At 44.6% G+C, this 26,625-nt stretch overlaps 1 long non-coding RNA gene across 2 annotated transcripts in view; it reads right to left on the bottom strand.

The window, feature by feature from the left end:
• Positions 1 to 25,647, bottom strand: part of LOC140077653 (uncharacterized) — a 78,033-nt gene extending 52,386 nt beyond the window's left edge. For both annotated transcript variants that reach the window (XR_011849807.1, XR_011849806.1), the window contains exon 1: positions 25,401 to 25,647. This is a non-coding gene — a long non-coding RNA (uncharacterized lncRNA). The remainder of the gene's footprint in view (positions 1 to 25,400) is intronic.
• Positions 25,648 to 26,625: the final 978 nt, after the last annotated feature.

The following is a 26,625-nucleotide window of genomic DNA, read 5'->3' as shown; positions in this document are numbered from 1 at the left end:
TAAAGTGTAGATGATTGTATAATACAAAGTAGCGGCTCGTAACCCACCTTTTCCTTAGAACACAGATTTCCTTAGAAAATTACCAGCCAAATAATAAGATCCTTTGTGATCTTTTATAGAGATGAGCGAACACTAAAATGCTCGGGTACTCGTTATTCGAGACGAACTTTTCCCGATGCTCGAGTGCTCGTCTCGAATAACGAACCCCATTGAAGTCAATGGGAGACTCGAGCATTTTTCAAGGGGACCAAGGCTCTGCACAGGGAAGCTTGGCCAAACACCTGGGAACCTCAGAAAAGGATGGAAACACCACGGAAATGGACAGGAAACAGCAGGGGCAGCATGCATGGATGCCTCTGAGGCTGCTTAAACGCACCATTATGCCAAAATTATGGGCAACAGCATGGCCATGACAGAGTGACAGAATGAAGCTAGATAGCATCTAAAACATGCAATAATTGACCCTGACACTATAGGGGACGGCATGCAGAGGCAGCGGCAGCAGGCTAGAGAGTGTCATGGCGACATACCCTAAATGGACTCAGGCTTCAAACCAATGGGTGGCAGAGAGGAACCAAAGGAGGTGAGCAAGAAGTGCTCAAATAATATCGGTACATGATAAAAGTTTGCCAGTATATTTTGTGGATTACACAGCAGGGTGGCGACAAAGTTAACATGGAAGCCATGAAAACAACCCAAAATTCTGCCTGACACAGCTCGTTTGATAAGGGGACCATGTATGGAGGCAGTGAACTAGTAGTAGATTAAAGGTGCTGCAGTTAAAACTATGTTAGTTGGATCTTGGCATGGAGCTGGCGCTCCGCTGCCAGGCGAGCTTTCGCCAATCCAAGCCCCTGTCTCTAGGCTACTCCCCAAACAGCACTTTTGTATAAGATCAAGTGTAGTAGCGTTCTTATAAGTTTAGGATATGCCGGGTGAGGGGAATGTAAACAGATACGCAAGAAGCGCATGATGCGCATGGAGCTGGCGCTCCGCTGCCAGGCGAGCTTTCGCCAATCCAAGCCCCTGTCTCTAGGCTACTCCCCAAACAGCACTTTTGTATAAGATCAAGTGTAGTAGCGTTCTTATAAGTTTAGGATATGCCGGGTGAGGGGAATGTAAACAGATGCGCAAGAAGCGCATGATGCGCATGGAGCTGGCGCTCCGCTGCCAGGCGAGCTTTCGCAAATCCAAGCCCCTGTCTCTAGGCTACTCCCCAAACAGCACTTTTGTATAAGATCAAGTGTAGTAGCGTTCTTATAAGTTTAGGATATGGCGGGTGAGGGGAATGTAAACAGATGCGCAAGAAGCGCTGAAATAATATCCCTAAATGGTAAAAGTTTGCAAGTATATTTTGTGGATTACACAGCAGGGTGGCGACAAAGTTAACAACTTTGATGTGGAATCCATGAAAACAACCCAAATTTCTGCCTGACACACCTCGTTTGATAAAGGGACGATGTATGGAGGCAGCTATATGGACGACTTTTGGAGGTAGCAATGGAGACAACGTGTGGAGGCTGCTATGGAGACAATTTAATTTGGATAGTGCCTGTATGTGGCAGTCCCAAACATTTTTCAAACCAGAGGAGCAGGTAGGTGGCCCTCCAGTAAAATGGGATAGATTGAGTGCCTGTATGTGGCAGTCCCAAAAATTGTTCAAACCAGAGGAGCAGGTAGGTGGCCCTCCAGTAAAATGGAATAGATTGAGTGCCTGTATGTGGCAGTCCCAAAAATTGTTCAAACCAGAGGAGCAGGTAGGTGGCCCTGCAGTAAAATGGGATAGATTGAGTGCCTGTATGTGGCAGTCCCAAAAATGTTTCAAACCAGAGGAGCAGGTAGGTGGCCCTCCAGTAAAATGGAATAGATTGAGTGCCTGTATGTGGCAGTCCCAAAAATTGTTCAAACCAGAGGAGCAGGTAGGTGGCCCTGCAGTAAAATGGAATAGATTGAGTGCCTGTATGTGGCAGTCCCAAAAATTCTTCAAACCAGAGGAGCAGGTAGGTGGCCCTCCAGTAAAATGGAATAGATTGAGTGCCTGTATGTGGCAGTCCCAAAAATTCTTCAAACCAGAGGAGCAGGTAGGTGGCCCTGCAGTAAAATGGAATAGATTGAGTGCCTGTATGTGGCAGTCCCAAAAATTCTTCAAACCAGAGGAGCAGGTAGGTGGCCCTCCAGTAAAATGGAATAGATTGAGTGCCTGTATGTGGCAGTCCCAAAAATTCTTCAAACCAGAGGAGCAGGTAGGTGGCCCTGCAGTAAAATGGAATAGATTGAGTGCCTGTATGTGGCAGTCCCAAAAATGTTTCAAACCAGAGGAGCAGGTAGGTGGCCCTCCAGTAAAATGGAATAGATTGAGTGCCTGTATGTGGCAGTCCCAAAAATTCTTCAAACCAGAGGAGCAGGTAGGTGGCCCTCCAGTAAAATGGAATAGATTGAGTGCCTGTATGTGGCAGTCCCAAAAATTGTTCAAACCAGAGGACCGGGTAGGTGGCCCTCCAGAAAAATGGAATAGATTGAGTGCCTGTATGTGGCACTCACAAAAATTGTTTCAAACAGAGGACCGGGTAGGTGGCCCTCCAGAAAAATTAAATGCATGAAGTATAGCAAGAGCCAGTGGGCCCTGTCAAAAAATAGCCATTTTCCTTTGCTTTACTGTACAAAGAGGAGGAGAAGGAGGAAAATGAGGAGGAGGAGGAGGAGTGGATCAATTATTCAGGTTGAGCTTCCTTCACCTGGTGGAGATTGGAAATTCTGAGAAATCCAGCCTTTATTCATTTTAATAAGCGTCAGCCTGTCAGCGCTGTCAGTCGACAGGCGTGTACGCTTATCGGTGATGATGCCACCAGCTGCACTGAAAACCCGCTCGGACAAGACGCTAGCGGCAGGGCAGGCAAGAACCTCCAAGGCGTACAGCGCCAGTTCGTGCCACATGTCCAGCTTTGAAACCCAGTAGTTGTAGGGAGCTGTGTGATCATTTAGGACGATGGTATGGTCAGCTACGTACTCCCTCACCATCTTTCTGTAAAGATCAGCCCTACTCTGCCGAGACTGGGGACAGGTGACAGTGTCTTGCTGGGGTGACATAAAGCTGGCAAAAGCCTTGTAAAGCGTACCCTTGCCAGTGCTGGACAAGCTGCCTGCTCGCCTACTCTCCCTCGCTACTTGTCCCGCAGAACTACGCACTCTGCCGCTAGCGCTGTCAGAAGGGAAATACTGTTTCAGCTTGTGCACCAGGGCCTGCTGGTATTCATGCATTCTCACACTCCTTTCCTCTGCAGGGATGAGAGTGGCAAGATTTTGCTTGTACCGTGGGTCCAGGAGAGTGAACACCCAGTAATCGGTGCTGGAATAAATTCTTTGAACGCGAGGGTCACGGGATAGGCAGCCTAGCATGAAATCTGCCATATGCGCCAGAGTACCAACGCGTAAGAATTCACTCCCCTCACTGGCCTGACTGTCCATTTCCTCCTCCTCCAACTCCTCCAACTCCTCTTCTTCTGCCCATACACGCTGAACAGTGAAGGACTCAACAATGGTCCCCTCTTGTGTCTCGCCAACATTCTCCTCCTCTTCCTCCTCATCCTCCTCCACCTCCACCTCCTCCGATATGCGCTGAGAAACAGACCTCAGGGTGCTTTGGCTATCAACAAGGGAATATTCTTCCCCCGTCTCTTGTGACGAGCGCAAAGCTTCCGACTTCATGCTGACCAGAGAGTTTTTCAACAGGCCAAGCAGCGGGATGGTGAGGCTGATGATGGCGGCATCGCCACTGACCATCTGTGTTGACTCCTCAAAGTTACTCAGCACCTGACAGATATCAGACATCCACGTCCACTCCTCATTGTAGACTTGAGGAAGCTGACTGACCTGACTACCAGTTCTGGTGGAAGTTGACATCTGGCAGTCTACAATCGCTCTGCGCTGCTGGTAAACTCTGGATAACATGGTCAGTGTTGAATTCCACCTCGTGGGCACGTCGCACAACAGTCGGTGAGCGGGCAGTTGGAGGCGGCGCTGCGCTGCCCTGAGAGTGGCAGCATCTGGGCTGGACTTCCTGAAATGCGCACAGATGCGGCGCACCTTCGTGAGCAAATCAGACAGATTGGGGTATGTCTTGAGGAAACGCTGCACTATCAGATTTAACACATGGGCCAGGCATGGCACATGTGTCAGTCTGCCGAGTTGCAGAGCCGCCACCAGGTTACGGCCGTTGTCACACACAACCATTCCCGGCTTGAGGTTCAGCGGTGCCAGCCACAGATCAGTCTGCGCCGTGATGCCCTGTAATAGCTCTTGGGCGGTGTGCCTTTTGTCGCCTAGGCTCAGCAGTTTGAGCACCGCCTGCTGTCGCTTAGCGACGGCACTGCTGCTGTGCCTAGAGCTACCGACTGATGGCGCCGTGCCCACGGATGGTAGTTCGGAGGAGGAGGTGGAGGAGGGGTGGGAGGAGGAGGAGGCATAGTAGGCCTGAAACACCTGGACCGAGGTAGGCCCCGCAATCCTCGGCGTCGGCAGTATATGAGCAGCCCCAGGGTCAGTCTCGGTCCCAGCCTCCACCAAGTTAACCCAATGTGCCGTCAGCGATATATAGTGGCCCTGCCCGGCAGCACTCGTCCACGTGTCCGTGGTCAGGTGGACCTTGTCAGAAACGGCGTTGGTCAGGGCACGGATGATGTTGTCTGACACGTGCTGGTGCAGGGCTGGGACGGCACATCGGGAAAAGTAGTGGCGGCTGGGGACCGAATACCGAGGGGCGGCCGCCGCCATGAGGTTGCGAAAGGCCTCGGTCTCTACTAGCCTATAGGGCAGCATCTCCAGGCTAAGCAATCTGGAGATGTGCACATTAAGGGCTTGGGCGTGCGGGTGGGTTGCACTATATTTGCGTTTCCGCTCCAGCGTCTGGGGTATGGAGAGCTGAACGCTGGTGGATGCTGTGGAGGATCGTGGAGGCGACGATGGGGTTTTTGGGCCAGGGTCCTGGGCAGGGGGCTGACTAGCAGCTGACACAGGGGAAGGAGCAGTGGTGTGCACGGCCGGAGGTGAACGGGCTTGTTGCCACTGAGTGGGGTGCTTAGCATTCATATGCCTGCGCATACTGGTGGTAGTTAAGCTAGTAGTGGTGGAACCCCTGCTGAGCCTGGTTTGGCAAATGTTGCACACCACAGTCCGTCGGTCATCCGGTGTTTCCTTAAAGAACCTCCACACTTCTGAAGATCTAGCCCTCGCCGCAAGAGCCCTCACCACGGGAGCTTCACTAGTTGACAGTGGCGCTGATGCACCAGCTCTGGCCCTGCCTCTCCGTCTGGCCCCACCACTGCCTCTTCCAACCTGTTCAGGTCGAGGACTCTCCTCCGTCTCAGAAGCACTGTGTTCACCCGGCCTCTCAACCCAGCTTGGGTCTGTCACCTCATCATCCTCCGATCCCTCAGTCTGCTCCCCCCTCGGACTTCCTGCCCTGACAACAACTTCCCCACTGTCTGACAACCGTGTCTCCTCATCGTCGGACACCTCTTTACACACTTCCACTACGTCAAGAAGGTCATCATCACCCACAGACTGTGACTGGTGGAAAACCTGGGCATCGGAAAATTGCTCAGCAGCAACCGGACAAGTGGTTTGTGACTGTGGGAAGGGTCCAGAAAACAGTTCCTCAGAGTATGCCGGTTCAAATGGCAAATTTTCCTGGGAGGGGGCAGACTGGGGGGGAGGAGGCTGAGGTGCAGGAGCTGGAGGAGTGGGGATTTCGGTGACATGGGTGGACTGCGTGGAAGACTGACTGGTGGTGGACAAATTGCTCGAAGCATTGTCAGCAATCCACGACATCACCTGTTCGCACTGTTCTGGCCTCAACAGTGCTCTACCACGAGTCCCAGTAACTTCAGACATGAACCTAGGGAGTGTAGCTCTGCGGCGTTCCCCTGCTCCCTCATCAGCAGGTGGTGTCTCACCCCGCCCAGGACCACGGCCTCTGACCCCTGCAGTAGTTGGACGCCCACGTCCCCGCCCTCGTCCTCTACCCCTAGCCCTGGGGTTAAACATTTTTAAAATGAGAGTTATAACTTTTTTTTTTTTTTTACTTTTTTTTTTTTTTTTTGTGTGTTTTTTTGTGTTTTTTGTTTTTTTTTGTGTTTTTTGTTTTTTTTTGAGTTTTTAGAACCAAACAATCCTATCCTATTGCTATGGCTATTTTCTAGCCAAGTATCAAAGGAAGCACACTACTATGCCAGATGAGATGACACTGAGTTATTGCCTAATAGAAATCCAACCCCTACTGAATTTTGCCACTTCAGCCTTTGCTATGGATATGTGCGCCACTAAGCGCAGAACACAGCGGTCGCAAGTCTCACTACAAATTGCTCAGAATTGGCAAGTACATGCACTGCAGAAACTACAGCCACCAGCAGATCAACCAGAAATCAAATATATAGAACGCTACTGTAGGCTTCAAGAAGCTATTTGTATTCTCCTATGGCTATTTTCTAGCCAAGTATCAAAGGAAGCACACTACTATGCCAGATGAGATGACACTGAGTTATTGCCTAATAGAAATCCAACCCCTACTGAATTTTCCCACTTCAGCCTTTGCTATGGATATGTGCGCCACTAAGCGCAGAACACAGCGGTCGCAAGTCTCACTACAAATTGCTCAGAATTGGCAAGTACATGCACTGCAGAAACTACAGCCACCAGCAGATCAACCAGAAATCAAATATATAGAACGCTACTGTAGGCTTCAAGAAGCTATTTGTATTCTCCTATGGCTATTTTCTAGCCAAGTATCAAAGGAAGCACACTACTATGCCAGATGAGATGACACTGAGTTATTGCCTAATAGAAATCCAACCCCTACTGAATTTAGCCACTTCAGCCTTTGCTATGGATATGTGCGCCACTAAGCGCAGAACACAGCGGTCGCAAGTCTCACTACAAATTGCTCAGAATTGGCAAGTACATGCACTGCAGAAACTACAGCCACCAGCAGATCAACCAGAAATCAAATATATAGAACGCTACTGTAGGCTTCAAGAAGCTATTTGTATTCTCCTATGGCTATTTTCTAGCCAAGTATCAAAGGAAGCACACTACTATGCCAGATGAGATGACACTGAGTTATTGCCTAATAGAAATCCAACCCCTACTGAATTTTGCCACTTCAGCCTTTGCTATGGATATGTGCGCCACTAAGCGCAGAACACAGCGGTCGCAAGTCTCACTACAAATTGCTCAGAATTGGCAAGTACATGCACTGCAGAAACTACAGCCACCAGCAGATCAACCAGAAATCAAATATATAGAACGCTACTGTAGGCTTCAAGAAGCTATTTGTATTCTCCTATGGCTATTTTCTAGCCAAGTATCAAAGGAAGCACACTACTATGCCAGATGAGATGACACTGAGTTATTGCCTAATAGAAATCCAACCCCTACTGAATTTTGCCACTTCAGCCTTTGCTATGGATATGTGCGCCACTAAGCGCAGAACACAGCGGTCGCAAGTCTCACTACAAATTGCTCAGAATTGGCAAGTACATGCACTGCAGAAACTACAGCCACCAGCAGATCAACCAGAAATCAAATATATAGAACGCTACTGTAGGCTTCAAGAAGCTATTTGTATTCTCCTATGGCTATTTTCTAGCCAAGTATCAAAGGAAGCACACTACTATGCCAGATGAGATGACACTGAGTTATTGCCTAATAGAAATCCAACCCCTACTGAATTTTGCCACTTCAGCCTTTGCTATGGATATGTGCGCCACTAAGCGCAGAACACAGCGGTCGCAAGTCTCACTACAAATTGCTCAGAATTGGCAAGTACATGCACTGCAGAAACTACAGCCACCAGCAGATCAACCAGAAATCAAATATATAGAACGCTACTGTAGGCTTCAAGAAGCTATTTGTATTCTCCTATGGCTATTTTCTAGCCAAGTATCAAAGGAAGCACACTACTATGCCAGATGAGATGACACTGAGTTATTGCCTAATAGAAATCCAACCCCTACTGAATTTTGCCACTTCAGCCTTTGCTATGGATATGTGTGCCACTAAGAGCTAAACACAACGGTAGCAAGTCCCCCTGCTAATTCCTCACAAAATGGTAAAAGATGCAAATTAAAATAAAAAAAGTAGAACGTTATTGTAGCCCTAAGAAGGGCTGTTGGGTTCTTTGAGAATCACTCCTGCCTAACAGTAAGCTAATAGAACACCCTAACGCTTTCCCTGACCAGCAGCAGCTCTCTCCCTAGCGGCATCCAGAGACAGAATGATCCGAGCAGCGCGGCCAGCGGCTAGTCTATCCCAGGGTCACCTGATCTGGCCAGCCAACCACTGCTATCGACGTGTAAGGGTACCACGTCATGCTGGGTGGAGTGCAGAGTCTCCTGGCTTGTGATTGGCTCTGTTTCTGGCCGCCAAAAAGCAAAACGGCGGGAGCTGCCATTTTCTCGAGCGGGCAAAGTATTCGTCCGAGCAACGAGCAGTTTCGAGTACCCTAATGCTCGACCGAGCATCAAGCTCGGACGAGCATGTTCGCTCATCTCTAATCTTTTACTTTCAACTGACTAAGTCCTTAAACATTTTCTTAGAATCAGCACAGTTTAGTCTATTGGCCACTATAGACTGTAAACTTCTACCCATACTCCACCCAATAACGTAAACTTCACATGGAATTCAAATATAAATCTAGAAGAACAAGATTTTTTTTCTTATAACAGAAAAAAAAAATTCATGGAAGCCATTTCATCTGTAATAACGGGAATTGCATCCATATTGGCTGTGAACGGTAAATTTGCCACTACTAGTGGGTAGAGAATTCTTCAAAGGATGCCATTATGGACACCACCAGTGCCCAAAAGACTATTGACTCCACCATTTTTCCAGATTTAAAGTTCTACTAGCAGTAATTGTTGTGGGAGAAACATATTTGCCTTTGACGTAAGGAGATCAATGTGTTCTTTCCAAACATCAGCTCATATCTTAGCTTCCTGCAGTCCTGTAAGTGCTCTATGGGATAACTGTTGAAAGAAATCTACAGCTGGTTAATAGCTGCATCCACTCTTAATGTTGTTGGGTAGTTCCCAGCATAGTGACTACAACTAGGTTATTAGCTGAACAGCTCCTGTAGTTAAAAATTTTAATCTTTAAAGGGAACCTGCCACCACATTTGCACATATACAGCCCGTGACAGGCTCCTATAGAGCTCTATTAACTGACTGATACCCTTCTTTTAGCTAAACATTGTATCACTTACATAGACAGAAATAACCTTTTATCTTATATTACCTGCCATCAGAGGGGGGCATGTCCTGCTTGGCCAAACTCTCCCAACTACTCCTCCCCATGTCTTATGTGACATTACTGGTCACAGTTCATGTCATGTGACCAGAGTGACATCATCTTAGGTCCTTTAGCCTCTAAATAAAAGCAAACTGTACACCATGCATGTATCTGATCACATGAAGTCACAGAAGCCTCCATGGACTTCTACTCTCCATCTGGAGGCTGCTGTATTTCCCATCTTTACATAGAGCTTTATATGTCTGCAGTTGAATATTAGCAGGATTTGAACAGACACAGAGCTGTCAGTCAGAATAATGGGGTGTGGTTCACTGCCAGCCTGAGAGAGAGAAAAGTCACAAACACCAGACAAAAAGCTAATTTGCATATTAGAAAAACATCTGTAATCGCAAATTTTAGGTGAAATGGGGAAGACTTGTAACCCTAATCAGCAGGCATTGTTACTCAGGGTGGTCAAAATCTGGTGACATTTCTTCTTTAAATAAATCAAGTATGAGTGCTCTGGGGGGTCTTCACCAGAGCCCCTCTAATAATCAAAGCTCTGGCTCTTACATGCCCCTGGAGCATTTCTCCCCCATTAAGGCCTCTCGTCCACAAGCAGAGGCGTAACTAGGAGAGACAGGGCACCATGGCAGACTTGTGAATGGGGCCTCCTACCTCCTCAGAATATATTATACATATTTGTATATTCCCACATTTACACACTCTTACACACACTTTTAAAGTGCTTGTGTTTAAATTGATATCAAATTAGTTATAAGTTAGCCCCCATCAAAGCCAGATTAAGGAACTCAGCGTTATGAGGATCTCATTTAGCATGTGGCCCCTCAAGCTCAGCAGCTCATGTGGGGCCCCCTACCATAACAATATATAACATGCTTATACTGTTTCATAAAAAAGTGCTAATTATATTAGAAACAATAGTATCTTTAATTATAGATTGGTTCATAAAATCCTACCTTTATTAAACCAATTTTGGCCCATGACAAACCAAATAATGATACCACCATACGGTTACCAAATATTAATACCACAATACTGTTACCAAACTACCATAAGAACAATTTACCAAACAATAGTGACACAATTTATAAATTATACTTCCAAACTAAGACCCACAGCATTACCACAACATGAAGAAAATACCAACATCATGAACGTAACACTATACACAGACCAGTATTACTAATAATTTACCAAATATAAACTCCATTTATTGATGATCTTTACCACCATATTGTTATTATATAAACACCATCATACAATATCAGCAATGCTACCTCTGTACAAAGCCCAAATAAAACCACTATACTATGGCCATTACCATTACATAATAACCGAATAATAGGGAAAAACTAAATGAAAACCTATGCACACAGACCAGTATATACCACCATATAGTAACTATATAGTAGTAGATACCAGGCCTTTCACAGAGGCTTCAGTGTAATCCAGTGACTTACAGGTGATGTCCCTAGTGTTTTCTCTTCCCTTCTGTCTGATCTTCCGGGCGACTTCTCTGCAGGTTTTTAAAGCAGACACGGTCGGCATCATACTATTTACTCCTCACACCTGACCACCACATATATCTAAGGCTACATTCACACGATGTATGCCCGCCGTACTGTAGTACGGCAGGCATACATCGGCGCCGCGGAGAGGAGCAGGGGATGAGTGCTGCTCACCCCCGCCCCTCTCCATAGGGAGATACAGCGCACGGTGCCGTATCACGGGAAAAGATAGGACATGTCCTATCTTTTCCCGTGCTACGGAGCGGTACGGTGCCGCACGTGTGCTGCACCATACCGCTCCCGTACAGGGCCGTGAGCCCATAGGAGTGTATGGGGGACGTATATCGGCCGTATATACGTCGGCCGTATATACGTCCTCCATACGTTAGTGTGAATGTAGCCTAAGGGTGTGTTTGGGGTGCGTTTACAATTTTCAGTTTTTCAAACCAGGAATGAAGTTAAAACAGAGGAGGAGCAGCTTCTCTCACTGATATGTTCTTAACTATTATGATCACCTGCTTTTGGCTTCATAAGCTGCATCTGAAAATCAGAACAAGTGAATGTATCCGCAGTATTTCCCTTAGCAATTTATTAGGGACAGCACAGGGAGTTACTGTAATATACAGACAGTGATGTTACAGCACAAAGGTGTAATACACACAGCGTAATGTCATAGCACAGCAGGTTAATACACACAGTGATGTTACAGCACATGGGGTTAATTTACACACACAGTGATGTCACAGCACAGGAGTTAATACACACAGTGATGTCACAGCACAGGAGTTAATACACACAGTGATGTCACAGCACAGGAGTTAATACACACAGTGATGTCACTGAACAGAGGGTTAATACACACACAGTGATGTCACTAAACAGAGGGTTAATACACACACACAGTGATGTCACTGAACAGAGGGTTAATACACACAGTGATGTCCATGAACAGACGGTTAATACACACACACAGTGAAGTCACAGCACCAACGTTATCAATAAGAAAATGATAAAAAACCCAAAACAATAACTTATGACATTAACCCCACACCACAGAGACAAGTCACGCTGGCTCACTATGGACACTATGAATATAACAGTACATAAGCTGAGAGTTGTATCATACTAGAAGGTTAGTCAGTGAATGCAATACTGATTTGACACTGGCAGAAGTGGCATCTTGTACCTCAAAGGGGACGTGTCCTCTCCTTCAGGGTCATATTGCAATAAATTTTGACTGAAGAAATTTCCACCAGATGTTTTTAGGTCCTGGCAGCACATGCCCCACACTAAAAATCCCGCAGTTACTCATACTATAATGTCACCTGTGTAACAGAAATGTCCCACACTGCGCTCCTAAATAATGTAAATAACATAATTGACCACAATGTTCCCCCACATATATCAAAGAATACATTGTGACCACCAATATATTACTATAGTACAGCCCCTGAATAAATAATCTGTACCCCTAATTATATATGATGCTTCCCAATTAATTACACAGTATATGGTTCCCTCATGAATTATTTCATATATGGCCCTCTTTAATGAATTAAGTTACCTATTTAATGCCCATTCTAATTAATTTTATACTAAAGAATGTGTTATGTAACCCTCTCCTTATTCTTTTAATATATAGTGATGCCTAATACATTTGTAACTCCTAACTCCTATTTATTATTCCATGTCGTGTACTGGGAATTGGGGAGAAAATTCCAAATGCAGTGAAATTGGTGAAAAATGCATTTGCGTTATTTGCTTGAGGGCTTGGTTTTTTACAGCTTTCCCTGTGCGCCGCAGAATGACATCTCTACTTTATTCTTTGGGACGGTATGATCACGGGGATACCAAATTTATAGAAGTTTTATAATGTTTTCAAACATTTAAAAAAATTAAAACTTTCTGTACTTCCCTTATTTACTGACCCCAGTAAACTATTTTATATAATGCCCCCAATAAGTTGTATATACTGGCGCCCAATTCATTATTTACTATACTGCCCCTCCTCCCTAGTTTTATACATTGGCTCCCAATTAATTATTTAATATAATGCACCCAATTAATTATTTAATATACTGCCCCCCCTCCGAAAATTACTTAATATACTCGGTCCCCCTAATTAATTATCTAACTTACTGTACCACTTTATGATATATATATATACAGGCAGTCCCCGGGTTACGTACAAGATAGGGTCTGGAGATTTGTTCTTAAGTTGAATTTGTATGTAAGTCAAAACTGTATATTTTATAATTGCAGATCCAGACAAAAACATTTTTGGCCCCAGTGACATTTGGAGTTTAAACATTTTTTGCTGTAATGGGACCAAGGATTATCAATAAAGCTTCATTACAGACACCTTACAGCTGATTATTGCAATCTGGGACCATAGTAAAGCATTCAGAAAGCTTCACCAGAGGTCAGAGGGGTCTGTCTGTAACTATGGGTTGTCTGTAAGTCGGGTGTCCTTAAGTAGGGGACCGCCTGTATTAGGCCCCCAATTAATTATTTAATATACTGTCTCCCTCAATAAATTATTTAATATACTGCCCCCCATGAAATATACTACCCCCCAATGAATTATTGAATATGCTGGCCACCCCCACTCTGAAGTATTTAATATTTTGTGCCCTCACCATCTTTTTCTGATGCTAGTTAAATAAAAAAACACGTCGTCACCGCACATCACCGCGGGGCGCATCCAGGCTTCCGGCGGCGTTGCACTCCAACTGCAGTAATTGTATTCAAGCCACAGTTTCTGGCAGCATTGAGCACTATTACAATCACGGGCAGGAGCTTCCTGTCCGGACAAATGCCCACCAAGCCCAGTCTGACCCTGATCATTGACATTATTGGGGCTCCAGGCTGGGCCACCTCGGAAATAATCTAAATTGCAGGGCCCGGTGCTAGAGTTCTAATAGCTTCAATGATAATCCGGCTTTGGTCCCCATCCATTGGACAACTGTCCCCATTAAATAGGACTGGCAGGCCGCTTCACTCATTGATCACTGGGATTCCTTCAATTCTAGCATGTTCCCTGTGTCCAGCTACCAGAAAACTTTTTTAATTTCTTAGTTTAAGGCCCGACTTCTATAAATTACATTTTGGAGGATTTGCTCATCTCTAATAGTGGTCTTTGTAATTCCCCTAAAAAAACAGCCATATAAATCTTTCTTTTGTCCTTTTCTCTTGTGAGTTTCCCAACTACAAAAAATGTAACATCTATTCTTGTCCTTTGGATACCCCACTGGTGCTAGATCTGTAGTCCACTCCTCCTGTCTACCCATGGCGATGAATAAAGCAGAGGTGGAGATTTTCTATGAGACTAATGAAAACAGTCATGGGAAACCACTATAAGTATGTATATGTTGTATGTGGATATATATCCCATGATCCCCCATTGCTTCTCATTTAGACACATTTGTTCTCATGAGTTCAGGGAAACCTGATGGCAGGCCCTGAGTGGGCTGTAATGGTAAACACATTGTCATTCAGCCTTTACAAAAAGAAAACAAATATGACAGGTGAATAGAATTTTAAATAGCGTGAAATCAGTGGAAAAGTCACAGAATAACTTATACTTTGTGCCAAAATTCTTTAAGACGTTTCTGTTTGTATCATTGATAAACCACGAAAATGAAACTAGGCAAACAAATACAAGGAAGATTATTTAACCAATGTAATATAAATGATTGCAGGATGGGGAATAGACATTAATAATAATAATTGTTATTTATATCGCACCATCAAATTCCGTAGCGCTACAGATTCTGGGTACGATGGTGCAATTATATGTAAGGGCACATGGGGCATAGCTAGAGGATGGGCATATGGGGCATTTTCTCTGGGTGCAGAGATGAAGTAAAGACTAGAGATGAGCGAGCACTAAAATGCCCCGGGTTCTCGTTACTCGAGTCGAACTTTTCCCGATGCTCGAGTGCTCGTCTCGAATAACGAGCCCCATTGAAGTCAATGGGAGACTTGAGCATTTTTCAAGGGGACCAAGGCTCTGCACAGGGAAGCTTGGCCAAGCACCTGGGAACCTCAGAAAAGGATGGAAACACCACGGAAATGGACAGGAAACAGCAGAGGTAGCATGCATGGATGCCTCTGAGGCTGCTTAATCGCACCATTATGCCAAAATTATGGGCAACATGGCGATGACAGAGTGACCGAATGAGGCTAGATAGCATCTAAAACATGCAATAATTGACCCTGACACTATAGGGGACGGCAAGCAGAGGCAGCGGCAGCAGCGGCAGGCAAGAGAGTGGCATGGCGACATACCCCAAACACTGACAGCAAACAACAGGATTTTGTGCTGTGCCTGTGACTTTCAGTTTTGAAAAAAAAAAAAATCGTCAGACTGTGCCTAATTCAATCAAACCCCTAATAAATTGTCCCAATTAGGTGTTTGAGATGGATATGTGTGTCACTAAGAGCTAAATTTGCAAGTCTCCCTGCAAATTCGTCACAATATGGTACTAGCTGCACTACTAGTGCCAGCAAGCCCAGCCACAAGCAAATCAACAAAATATATATATAACGCTATTGTAGCCCTAACAAGGCCTGTTGGGTTCTTGTAGAATCACTCCTGTCTAACAGTAAGCTGATATAACACCCTAACGCTTTCCCTGACCAGCAGCAGCTCTCTCCCTTACGGCATCCAGACAGAGAATGATCCGAGCAGCGCAGGCAGGGGCTAGTCTTTTCCAGGGTCACCTGATCTGGCCAGCCAACCACTGCTATCGACGTGTAAGGGTACCACGTCATGCTGGGTGGAGTGCAGAGGCTCCTGGCTTGTGATTGGCTCTGTTTCTGGCCACCAAAAATATAAACGCCACGAAATGACATTTTCTCGAGCGGGCGAAATACTCGTGCGAGCACCGAGCTGTTGCGAGTACGCTAATGCTCGAATGAGCAGCAAGCTCGGACAAGTGTGTTCGCTCATCTCAAGTAAAGAGGTAAAATGCAGATTACTTATGTTCAGTATCCTGTACAACTCCTAAATATTTTCGTTCTATTTATTCGTGTTTGCCAAATAAATTAGACCATTGTCTCCTTAACCTTTCAATTTCCGTGGAATCAGCCACCCATGTAACATTTACATGGTCCTCCAGACATAAAGATTGGGCATTTCGACTGCACCTGCTGGATACTTTTGTTGTTGGGGGAGTAAGGTGCCGGAGTATCCCAAGAAGTTTTATCTCAGCTGTTCACGCTGTATGATACGTTTGTACACTGTCCTAGAGCCTAGACTTTTGTCTAACATTATACACCTTAGTGGTTAACTCTGATCAAATATGGCTGCATTGCACCCCCTTTCCCACTAACTTATGTCCTTTTTGTTGAAAGAGACCCGAAAATGCTAAACCCTCCAGCAACATCATTATTTGCAACAAATAGTGCCGCAAATCAAACTACTAGAATCCTCAAGTAGGTACGAAAGTCCTTTCTGGCAATGTCTTTTTTATGTGAAATGTTGCGCATTCACCTACAAAAACATCACGTTGAAAGTCATATACAAATGAGTAATTTGCATATGAGTAAGTAAAAGAATAATTTTGTGCATGAGAAGAGTCATTTTGGAGGCTGGAGAAAAAAAAATATCAGTACTTTTATAGTACTTTGAAGAATGCTTTTGGTACCATATTATTCATAAGAACCTCAGCTTTCAAAGTTTCAGTCTTGTGGTTCTGTGAGCTACATAACTGGAGCTACAGAAAAAACATGGTTCTATAGAGCCTAAGATAGGGGTTTCTGCAGTGATGCTCTCTTTGTGCCTCTTAAAGAGACTCATCTCCAACCATGTCATCCAATAAATGACTCTTTTCAACCTATGCGACTTTAGAGGGGATTTTTTATGGGTAAACAGATGACATTTCACATAAAATAGGAAATTCTAGATAGGATGTTTCTTATTTTACTTGAGGGTACTGATAGTTTGGTGGGGCAAAAGCTGGTAACGGTGTCCTTTTAGATCATGAATGGTTTTGAAAATGAATTCTCAGTCTTTTGTGGATCTTCATACAGTTTCCTTACATAATTCAGGTCAGGCTTTATTACATGAAGCAGGCCTCGGCCTCATACCACTAATATCAGGTTCTATTGCTATTATGGTAAGGAGGCATACATATGGTCTGACACACTCATGTGCAATAAACTAGCTCTGACTCAGATCCCTATGGGAAAGTTGATGAATTTTCTTTATTGTATTTTTATAGCTTTATTTCTGGAGAAGCAGAATCGGTTTCATATGAGCTTCCTGAATTGCACTGGGCAGCTCGGTCCAAATTTCGCCTGCCTCTATATACTGTGAAAAAAACCAGAGCAAACTCCGAAGAACGGCGGCAGCTTATTGGTGCGGAGCCGCACACCTGTCTGTCTGTTTATCCTTACCAATCTATTCCAAAGCAATGAGAGGAGGTGAGAAATGTTAGACAATGAGCCAACAGTGACAGAATGGAGGAGCGGCAGCCAGGGGAATCCTGCATCCAATTCTCTCCTCAAACATTAATGCTCTCTGATAGATTTCATCTTCTTAACAGCAGCCAAGAGCTGACTTCCCTTGTTCTCTTCACTCTCATGTCTCCCCAGGGCTAAAATCACATGGAATTTTGGGGTTCTTGCTGAGCGTATGCGTGAGGAAATGTTCTCCTGGTGAGCGAACAAAGGATGTCTGCCAGTCACGCACACAAGTGCTAACCAGGGAATGGTGGAAGGTAATGTAGCTCATCAGGAATGCTGACAAATTCTTGTTTTCTCATTATCGGAGCAAAATGCTTCTAAGTAATTCTGTGATCAGCAAGAAGAGGCAACAAAAGAGAATAAAAAAATCTGATCTCCTAGTTTCAGGATCCACCAGTAGAATTATTTTGTGAGGGCTGACCCATCATTTACAAGAGGCAGAATTGATAGGAGAAGGGTCAATGGATGTGAAAGAGTGTAAAAAGGTTATTTTGTACCTACAGAGTAGCTGAACCTCCATGACAGCAATTCAGCAGCAGCCAGATCTGGTGTAGATGTACCCTAAAGGCTTGTTTTTAATATGCTGGGTGGCTGAAACCAATGGTTTAATTCCAGAATTTGCTATAAATCTATTTTAAACATTATTAGAGCACTTTCGGACAACCTTGTCCGTGTTGTATCAATTTTTTTATTTTCAGATCGGATGGTTGTCTAAAATTGAATGACAAAACAAACTAGTTTCCCAGCTTTGAGGAAAATCTGTGTGCTTTCTGTTTTAGTTTTCTTACCCATTGGGGTACAATGGTGTTTGTTCCTGTTCCCTGTTGTGGGCTAATTTTTTTTTTCGGTGCGCCCCCTGCGACATATCTAATGTGTTAGAAATTTTTTCAGATGCTCACAACTTTTAAATGTATTAATCTCTTAATTTGGGTGCAGCTATTTCTACCCAACCCTTTTCCTACACTTCTAGTTTACTGACACCTTTTTTTGGCGCACTTTGAGTCGAACACTTAGAACCACAAAAAGCAAGTCAACCAGGTTGTTTAACACTTTCTTGAATGTTTAGAGTCATTAAGACACTTTCTGACATTCTCCAAATTATTAAGCGATTGCGGCACAATCTAAAATCTCAATCTAATAGACCACACAACGCATGCGCCAAAGAAAACCAGACCTTGTGATACAAATAATACATTTGCCACATTTACTTCTATGGAAGTCCTTAACCCCTTACCGACATGTGACGTAACAGTACGTCACATGTCGGGTCCCGGTACATGGAGAGGGCTCGCGGGCCGAGCCCTCTTCATAGCCGGTAAGTCTTTGCTGCATATTGCAGCAAAGGCTTACCGGCAGGGGCGTCACTAGGTCAAAAGATCTGGGGCCCGTGCCCCGGATCTTTTGGCCCATGCCCCGAATGTCCCGGTGTCCAGGCGCATTTCCTCAGCACTGTAGTGGAGAACAGAGCCGCCGGCTCCGTTCTCCACTACAGGGAGCAGGAGACGCAATCTCACAGTGTCTTCTGCTTCAAGCAGCTCACTACAGCTGCCGGGAGCAGGAGACGCCGGGTGATGACGTCACCGCGCCTCAGTCCTGTGAGAAGACAGATGAAGACAGGAAGAGAGAGAGAAGACTTGGGTGAGTATGTTTGTTTTTTTTTTAATGATACAGTGGAGGGGGAGAGGGCACATTGAGGAGTCTGTGGCGACCATTACAGGGGGCTAAGAGGACCTGGGAAGGGGGGCTGTGGGGGACATTACTTGCAGCCACAGGAATTACTGGAGCCTATGAGTACATGGGGGCTGCAGATTACAGGGATTTTTTTTTTTTGGGGGGGGGGGCTGTGGGGTACATTACTTGAAGCTGGGGGCATTACAGGGGGCTCTGAGGACATAGGGAGGAAGCTGTGGAGGACATTACTTGTGGCTGGGGACATTAAAGGAGGGCTATGAGGACATGGGGGACTTAGGAGGACATTACTTATGGCTGGGGGGAAATTTTTAGAGGGGGCTGCGGGGGACATTCCAGGGGGCTGCAGGTGACCTTACAGTAGTCTGCAGAGAACCTTTCAGGTGGCTGCGGGCAACCTTACAGGGGGCTGTGGGGGTTATTATAGGGGGCTTTAGGGACTTTTCAGGGGATATTACAGGGGGCTATTAGGGCATGGAAGCTGTGGGGGACCTCATTTGTGGCCGGGGGCTTTACTTGTGGCTGAGGGGAACTGTTTAGTTGGGGCTGTGGAGGACACTGGGGGGGGGGTGGTCTGTGGGGGACCTTACAGGGGGCTGAGGGGGACATTACTGGTGGCAATAGCAGTGTCCGGCATGGTGAGGACACTTTTGTGTCACCATGCCGCTGCTGGAAAACAAATTTTTCCAGTAACAAAGTCCTGTCTGCACGGCTTCTTATGGACAGGGAAGGAGTGAGGAGCACTCGTCCAGCTCCAGCAGTCCTGGCCCAGGCAAAGCATACATGTGTGTGCGAAAGGGGCCTTATAGTGAAGGAGAGAGAGTGTTAGGGGTAGCAGCAGAATAACACTGTTAGGGGGCAAAGATGTCAGGACAATAAAGAACATAAGATGTCTGTGTGGTGAACTTCACAGGGAGGACATGTGGCTGAAGAGGAGACCTGGTGATGCCTGGCCTAATGGAGAAGATAGAGAGAAACTTCATGCCACAGGACACGTCACCTTTTGGTAGATGAAATAGGTAGGGATTTCTTCAGTGTTTTCTGTAGCTGTATATGTTAGGTACAGTTGTTATTGGCACAACCACATGTGAAGTAGGTTATGTACATGAGTGAATACTACCATACCTCCCAACATTTGTGAAAAGGAAAGAGGGACAAAATGGCGGCACGCGGTCCCTGTGGTCCCTGCTCTCTCCACTAAGCCCGACACTTCTCTGAAAAGGATTCCCTGCCCGATGTCTGCTCTGGGGAACCCTAGGAGATGCAGACACCATATATGGACAGATGCTGATCTGAAGCTGATGACGTGGTCCCTGCTCTCCGCTAAGCCGACACTTCTCTGAAAAGGATTCCCTCCCGATGTCTGTAGAAGCCATTCTGCACTGTGAGTTCAGACTTTCAAAGTATTTACTATGCGGACACAGCGGGACCTGGGGGGAGAATCCGTGACAATCTCATAGCTGCCCGTGACGCGGGGCAGAGGTAAGAAAAACGGGAAAGTCCCGTCAAAATCGGGAGCTATGTACTACTGAAAATTTGGTACATATGCATTGGGGCCTGTGCCCCGGATCTTCTGCGACCCTAGCAACACCCCTGCTTACCGGTAACACCCGCGATCGGTGCCGGCACCGATCGCGGGTGTTTTACCGCTGATCGCCGCCGGCAAAGGTGTCGGCGGCTTCAAAAAGACAGGCACCGCCATCTTTCCGTGGATCATCGCCATGGTAGCTTCGGCTCTCCGAAGCTACTTCGGGTTAACCCATTCATTACCATGTGCTGTCAGCACATGGTAATGTATGAGTAGTAAAATCCCCATATACTGCTATACTGTAGTATGGCAGTATATGATAGGATCGTACAGACACCCTAGGGTTAAAGTACCCTAGGGAGTCTGAAAAATAGTAGAAATACAAATTAAAAAAAAGTTAAAATAAAAAAATTATAATAAAAAAACCTAAAGATTAAAATCACCCCCCTTTCCCTAGAATTGATATAAATATAAATAAACAGTAAAAATCATAAACACATTAGGTATTGCCGCGTCCGAAAATGACCGATCTATCAAAATATGATAATGTTTTTTTCACTGCGTATAACCCCGTAACGTTAAATCGCGCCCAAAGTCGAAAATAGCACTTTTTTGCCATTTAGAAATTTTTTTTTAATTCTATAAAAAGTGATCAAAAGGTCGTACAGTCCTAAAAATGATAACATTGTAAACGTCATCAAAATCCACAAAAAATGACACCACCCACAGCTCCATACACCAAAGTATGAAAAAGTTATTAGCCCCAGAAGATGGCAAAATCCCCCCAAAAAATTTTGTACAGGAGGTTTTAAATTATAAAACCTATACAAATTTGGTATCCCCATAATTGTTCCGAGCCAAAGAATAAAGTAAACATGTCATTTGGGGTGCACAGTGAAATCCGTAAAATCCAAGCCCACAAGAATATGGCACAAATGCTTTTTTTTACCAATTTTACTGCATTTGGAATTTTTTTCCCGCTTCCCGGTACACGGCATGAAATATTAAATACCACCATTTTGAAGTGTAATTTGTTACGCAGAAAATAAGCCATCACACAGCCCTGTACATGGAAAAATAAAAAAGTTACAGATTTTTGAATGTGGGGAGTGAAAAATGAAAACGCAAAATCGAAAAAGGGCTGCGGCGGGAAGGGGTTAATTCACAAGTGCAGAAAAATAGTGCATGGTAGCAGTTCCTATTCTGGGGTGAAAACTGAAAAGCCACCCACCCAGAACTGCCCGGGTCTTTTAGAACAAGAGGGTGGCACACAGAAACAGGTCTGTGCTTTGCCAATCTTAAGACACCAATGCCATGGATATGCGTTGCATTGTACTTCTGTGAGAGATTCGGATGCTTGCCTGAATTGACCACATTGCAATTTACAATAATGCCACCCCACTCAGGGCTATGTCATTTGCCGCTTGAGGTGGGATTTTTTTAGCCTTGCATGCTAGGAATATTTAATCACCGACTGTATATGCGGTGATTAAACAAGCATGTGAACAGCCACATAAAAAACAATGGATCAGTATGTTATGAACAAAGAGCATGGATAGCATAAATATATAAAAAAAAGCTAAAAAGATCCCTAAGGGTAGTGGTAACAAGGCCTGACAAATCTGCCCAAAATTTTAAAAAATTCCTTGTACCTGTAAGAGCCCACCAAGTAGCAGTGATGCCTTTGGTATATTCCTATTAATACTAAGAATAGGCAAGCGATGTATTCAAGCATTAGGAACAGTTCTAAGTTTTACGCATGGTCTATGTTTTCACTGATTAAAGGCATTGTCATTTGTCATCTGCAATCGTTTTACTCATTTACACAGGGAAATTATCCTTCGACCACACAATATTGTTCACATGGAACAATAATTGTGCTGCATAAATAGGCTCTCACTGTTCAGCAGCTTTTAGATTTACCAAAACATCTGTCAGTCCACGGTTCGGGCTTGAAGGGGTTACCCCATCAGTAAACACACATGTGCTCACAGCTTTGTTCATTGTGAGACACTGTAATATCCATACATCCTCACCGCACCGTGATCCAAGCTCTGCGAGGAATAACGCAATTATTGGCACCCGACAGTCCAGCGCTCCAGGGGTTAAGCCGCCTGGTTTTATTCCAGTCACTGACAGGCAGTGGGATTCAGTGCAGTCCTGGCCCCAATCTGATTTCACATTGCATCTGCCGGCAGCTGGAAGTGATTAAACTCTGGAATTAAACTGCAGAATTCCGCACAGGGCAGGACGCAGCGTGCAGCTTTTATTAAAATAAAACACTATCGGATTATTCAGGCTGCACTGGTTAAAGGTCAGGTGTGTGACACCATGTCCGCTCTGGGTGCCTAATTGAGGGGAATTACATTGCAACCAAAGATTTGATAAATGATGCATTAATGCATGTTAGATATGGAGGGTAGACCCTGTGCATCAGCTGGGACAGGAGAACCCCATGGATACCTGCAATGAACTCTGACCAAGGGCAGAGGACACCCAGAAAAGTTACTAAGAATTCTTCAAATTATTCCTAAGACTACATGCTGTCCTTGTTTTCTTATAGCTGTTCTAGTTTTTAGACTTTTTTAGGCTGACAGAGTTTATTTTTCCACACCTGTTCACCTTTACTGCTTATGATCTGATATGTATACACGATTACTCATTAGTAGTTAATCATGGGGGTGCGACCAATGGCCCCTTCCCCGATCAGCTGTTTTATACTATAGCTACACTCATACAGTGAAATATTGCTATTTTATATTCTGAAATATTGTAAAATCTTCATATACCGTGTTGTTTTAGCTAAAGCATTGTATGCCAATAGTAGACTGCATGTCAGGATTGTTGGTGGACTGTCAGAATCGGGGGTGGTGGACGTAAGCTGACACCTGGAAGCGGAGTCTAAGTGGCACCCAGTATTCACCAGAGCCCACCATAAAGCAGGTTGGACTTGCTGTGGCGCGATACCACATGCGCGACCTGCTTGCGGTAGTGGCCAAGGTGAGGTACAGAAGCGGCAGGCAAAATCAGAGTCATAGTCAGGCAGGAGGTCAGGACAGGCAGCACAGAATTGAAGTCGGGGACATAGCAGGAGGTCAAGACAGGCGGCAGAGAATCGAGGAAACGAAGCAGAGGTCACAATGGATAGATCACAATAGTCTCAATGTAGCACTTTCCCTCAGGCAACGGGGCTTAAAGGCTATATATCAGGGCAGTAATAGCATAGGGGAGCCATGGCCCTTTAAATTTCACATTGCCAACATGCATGCGCCCTAGGGAGTGTAGATGTGCACGCTCTACAGGAGCCGTCGCTGGAGCACGGACAGGTGAGTACTGTTGCAGCTAGCGCACTGGGGCGCTGCCATACGGGGGCACATGGTGTTGAGGGGTGAATGGTGAACTGTTTGTCTTCTCAATGTGTTTGTACCTTTTCTTCTTTTTCTCCTCCTGCTGACCAGCAAACCTTTGTCTCTGTCCACTATTGTTTCACCAGACAAACCAGTTCAGCAGTCACCCCTCAGCATTACCTGATCTTACCTGTGTGTGTGCGCAAAACCTGAGCAGAGGATGAGCCGGGGGTTATATAGCTGCACCTGATTACTGCCAGGTGATGCAGAGCTGAAGCCATGCGGTTTATGTTTGCATTTCTAACTTTGGTTACTTTGTGTATATTGTAAACTCACCTTTATTATTATATTGTGTATTATATTGTATTGTGGTGAAATCTATCTTTGTGTGATGTTTGTTGTTAAAGGTACAACCCAGGAGTGTATCCCTTTAAAACTCAAGGGAATGAGTTGGGTATTTAATGACACCTGTGTGTACATGGATTGTCTCTAGGTCAGAGTGTCTGATCTGACCACAGGGGAGCTGCTTGTTCCAAGGTAGCTGCAATCTATCCCCTGAATTATCTGCATTTTTGTTCTGTACATTTTATTTTTGTGCAAATAAATGTAAGCCTTTTCTTTGGACCTGAAACCTAAGTAAAGATTTATTTTTTTTTAACGGCCAGAAGACACATGAGTGCGCCTGAGAGCCAGTGGGTCGCAGGAGCACCCGTGACACCCTAAGCTATGAGTACTCCCACTAGGAGATTCTTCCATGCTATTTCTCTTTATAAATTGAAAAATGTCAACAAAAGTTCATAAATGAAACAACTTACCCACTTTATATGAGGCACAGGTAACAATTTCTTCCATTTTTACATCTCTTCACTTCGCTGATCAATTTTTGTGACTGTCAAGGTCAACATGTACCTGCTGTACAGTTTGTAACTATCTACCTACACCCGCTAGGAGATTTCCTGTCATGTATATTGTGGGACACCATACTGCTAGTAAATTGACAATCCCAATATCTGTATACCCCTTCCCCTAAAACTACACCCCCCCCCCCAATTCATAGCTGCTTGGCCACTTTGTTGCCTCTTTTTGGTGTTGTTGACTCGCATAACATCAGCCATTCATGCAATCTGGAAATTCTATCAGGCACATGAAGTTTTTAAGTTTCCAAACTCCAGGACATAGACGTGAAAAGGTCTATGTCCTCCTGAGAACAATAAGAGGCCACATGGCTACCTCACATGTGAAGAAAGAATCGGGTGAATATAGTAAGATTTTCTTCTGAGATACTGCATGTGTATATTCGAGTCCTGGATATTTTTTTCAGTCATAAGATTTAAGACCAAATTGACCAATATTATTAAGAAGGGGACTGGGAACTCTAATATACTCGTAAAGCTCTATGTATGTATGCATGTCTGCTAAAGGAATCTGTGCCATAGAGTTTTCAGTAACCCAATTTTACACAGTCGCTCTCTGTGACTCAAGGAACGTCATAGACCAAGTTTTGACCCAAAATTTTCACCCCGCGCTTTCTAAAATCCACTTACTACCCACCGTATACAGAAGCCATTGTCTGCTGCTGCTGCTGATGTGGCAGTTGGAAGCTGAGCCGTGATTGGTTGCTGCTCTACCACATGTTATTAAAGGGGTTGTCCACTTTCAGCAAATATTTGATATTGTTTGTTTAAGGAAAAGTTGTACAAGTTTCCAATATACTTTCTGTATCAATTCCTCCCAGTTTTCTAGATCTCTGCTTGCTGCGCTGCTATAGAAAGCTTCTATGTTTACTTCCAGTGGATAGAAATCTGTCCCTGTGATGTGATGGAGGTACACGTGCACAAGCCGTTATTATCACAGAGAGTAATAGGAGTTGTGTGATAATAACGGCTCGTGCACCTGCCTGTCCATCACATCACATTGACAGATTATGTACACTGGAAGTAAAAAAAATAAGCTTTTACAACAGGACAGCAAGCAGAGATCTAGAAAACTGTGAGGAATTGATACAGAAAGTATATTGGACAATTGATAACTTTTCCTTGCACAAATCATATCAAATATTTGCCGAAAGTGGACAACCCCTTTAAGTATAAGACATCTTAGTGGTAAGATGGATAGAGACAGAAATAGGGGGATATTTATAAGAATTGGTAAACAGGTAAAACTGTTCCAGTTGCCCATGGAAACCAATCAGAGATCAGCAGTAATTTTACTTTAAAAGCTTTTATTTTATTTAATTTTATTTAAAACAGCTGTGCAAAAATGAAACTTGAGTGCTGGTTGGTTGCCATGGCCAGCTAGAGCGGCTTTGCGCTCAGACATTTCTGATAAATCTCTCCATAGACAAAGTGACAGTCACTGGAATGAGAGTGCCCGAGACCTACAGTCACTGGAATGAGAGTCCCCAAAACCGACAGTCACTAGAATGAGAGTGCACACTGCCAAATACTTGACTCCAAAATCCAAGATATGTGAAAACGTTATAGGTAGTGGCACTCTTAAAAAACCAAAAAAATTCTTCATTTTTCCTCCTTCTGATGCTAATAACTTTTTCTTACTTCAGTGTATGGAGCTGTTGTTAATGTCGTTTTTTGCGACATTTGATGATGTTTTCAATGCTACCATTTTTAGCACTGTACGTCCTTTTGATCACTTGTTATTGAATTTGTTATATTTTTCAAAATGGAAAAAAGTGGTATTTTCGATTGTGGGTGGTATTTTCCGTTACGGGGATAAACACCGGGAATAACCGTTATTATATTTTGATAGGTTGGACATT

This window comes from Engystomops pustulosus, chromosome 9 (assembly GCF_040894005.1).
Source record: "Engystomops pustulosus chromosome 9, aEngPut4.maternal, whole genome shotgun sequence".
Classification (NCBI taxonomy): Eukaryota; Metazoa; Chordata; class Amphibia; order Anura; family Leptodactylidae; genus Engystomops; species Engystomops pustulosus.
Note: the sequence above shows the minus strand (reverse complement) of the source record. Positions and strands in the feature narration are given on the sequence as shown.